General features: G+C 37.4%; 1 protein-coding gene across 1 annotated transcript in view; it reads right to left on the bottom strand.

The window, feature by feature from the left end:
- LOC138965148 (chorion peroxidase-like) overlaps nt 1-2,817 on the bottom strand; it is a 276,867-nt gene that overhangs the window by 110,941 nt on the left and 163,109 nt on the right. The window lies entirely within an intron of this gene.

The following is a 2,817-nucleotide window of genomic DNA, read 5'->3' as shown; positions in this document are numbered from 1 at the left end:
TGCAAACTTTTCCCTTCTTCTTGCTTCCATCTCCCATGTAGACTAAGCGCCAGAGTCACAGTTGATAACACGCAATGCACTCTCCTCGTCACGACACTGTTTCTGATGTTGCTGGAAAATGTCACTTAATTTAATCCTTTATAGAGCTAGAATTGGTTGCTTCCATGTAAAGGCAGTAGCTCTAGGCCTTAAGTTAGAGTTTTTGTGCGAATCTTCCCTGTTACCATTTTTTATTTTGATGTGCCTAAGATGTCCGAGCCGTGTCACACTTGCCTTGTTCGTGTTTTTATTTGCAAGGAGTAAGATTGATGGTAGTCCGACGCGTTGGATGCAAAATGTTAGCTGTTTTTACAGTGAAGAATGTACTTGTTTTTGTTCTGCACGCCTTGAATACACCTCCGGCCTATTTGCCCAGAAACGCCTGTATTTATCTGGAGATGTTGAAAAAAAACCAGGTCCCCCACAACAAGTGTCCATTGTCCATATTAACGCTCGCAGTATTAAAAATTGATCTATTGCATCCTGAAGTCCAAAAGCATGACGTTTTAACCATATCTGAGACTTGGTTATCCCATACAGACGACAGTTCCTCACTACTGATCCCAAATTTTCAACCTCCAATAAGACTAGACAGACCAAACGACCCACATGGGGGAGTAGCCATTTATGTTAAAACATATTTGTTTTGTAAGCCACGTCCAGACCTGCACGTGCCAGGACTTGAAGCAGTCTGGACTGAAATTAAGTTTCATAAAGATAGACTTTTAGTGGGTTCTTTCTATCGACCACCTGATGCGAAGGTCCAATATTGGGACTTAGTTGACGAAAGCATTCGTCGAGTAAATAACCAGTTTGTCAAATTTATCGTCCTTGGAGACTTTAACTCCGATTTTGGTAGTAACCCCTCCCAGCATCTCCTGAACTTATTGAACTTATATCAACTTACCCAACTTGTAACCCTGCCAACACGTGTCACGGAGACAAGTAGTACCTGCCTAGATTTAATAATAACCCAAACCCCGCAAATGATACAGCGCGTAGATGTTTTTCCTCCTGTGTGTAGTGACCACAGTGCAGTATTAAACACTGTAGTTATTCCTAATCGCTCATTTAAAAGAACCATTTATAATTATGATAAGATGAATATTGAAAGTTTTTGTGGATCACTCTCCCAAGTTGATTGGTCTGCTGTCTTTATTGATAAATGTCTTGATGAAAATGTCCAAGATTTTACTCAGATTTTCATGAGCATTGCCAAAGAGAATATGCCGGTTAAGACTGTAACAGTTCGATCGGAGGACAAGGAGTGGGTAACATCTGACATCTTAGATTTAATTGATGCACGCGATCAGATACACACTAAAGCGAGATTAACCGATTTACCCGAAGATTGGTTGTTGTATCGACAGACACGTAATTCATTGACACAAAAGAAAAGAGAAAGAATTATTGAGTATTATTCCAATTTGGATACAAAGATCTCAGACCCTTCAAAATTCGGAACTAAACAATGGTGGAAATTAGTTAAATCCTTTATGAATAAGAAGGGTATGAAAACTGAGGAACTTCCACCAATCCACTCAGAAGGTCAAATACATTATTTAAACCACGATAAAGCTAATATTTTTAATGATCAGTTTATTCAGAATTCGTCCATTGAGAATCCAGACGATCAACCTCCCGAAATCCAAATTTCTGATTGTTTTATGAATAATTTAGTCTTGTCAGTTAATGAAGTAAAAGATGTTATTATAAATTTGAAGAAGACGAAAGCTGCAGGTCCCGATTTAATACATAACCGATTATTAATTGCTTCTGTGGATGTTGTATCAGAACCCCTTTTAAAAATATTTAATAGAAGTTTAGTTGAAGGAAAATTTCCTGCCTCGTGGAAACTAGCCCATGTTACTCCAGTATATAAAAAAGGTCCAGCAGAATTGTGTAATAATTACCGTCCTATATCATTACTGAGTTGTGTTGGTAAGGTGTTAGAAAGATGTGTTTATGTACATGTTTTTGATTTTTTAAAGGCAAATCACATACTCATTCCACAGCAGTCTGGTTTTTTGCCAGATGATTCATGTGTATTCCAATTGATTTCGATTTACAATGAATTTTGTTCCTGTCATGACAGAGGCATTACGACCCAAGCTGTATTTTTTGATGTGTCGAAAGCGTTCGATAGAGTGTGGCACAAGGGCCTTTTGGCCAAGTTAGAAGCAGTGGGCATTAGAGGTCGGTTATTATTATGGTTCTGTGATTATTTAACAGACCGCAAGCAAGTTGTTGTAATTAAGGAAACACAGTCTAATGTTAAAAAGATTCCTGCCGGTGTTCCACAAGGATCCGTGCTAGGCCCGCTCTTATTTCTGGTTTATATTAATGATATTGTAAAGAATATTGAATCCGGAATTAAGTTGTTTGCTGACGACACAAGCATGTATCTTGCATTAGAAGATGTAGACAGACGAACCAATATATTAAATCAAGATCTTGATAAAATTAGTGCATGGGCCAATAAATGGAAAGTTAAATTTAACGAGACTAAGACTGAATTGTTAAATATTCAACGTGATTTAATCCCCCCTCAACCCTTGTTTTTCAACAATGTCTTTTTAGAAAAAGTAGATCAACACAAACACCTTGGAGTGATTTTACAGAGCACCTGCAAGTGGGATGCCCACATCCAAAGCATAGTTAAAAAAGTGAATTTACTGATTAATTGTTTACGATTTTATAAATATAGATTAAGTCGAAAAAGTTTGGAAATAATGTACAAGTCTTTTATTTTACCCCATTTCGACTATGCAGATGTTG

This window comes from Littorina saxatilis, linkage group LG4 (genome assembly GCF_037325665.1).
Source record: "Littorina saxatilis isolate snail1 linkage group LG4, US_GU_Lsax_2.0, whole genome shotgun sequence".
NCBI classification, from domain to species: domain Eukaryota; kingdom Metazoa; phylum Mollusca; class Gastropoda; order Littorinimorpha; family Littorinidae; genus Littorina; species Littorina saxatilis.
Note: the sequence above shows the minus strand (reverse complement) of the source record. Positions and strands in the feature narration are given on the sequence as shown.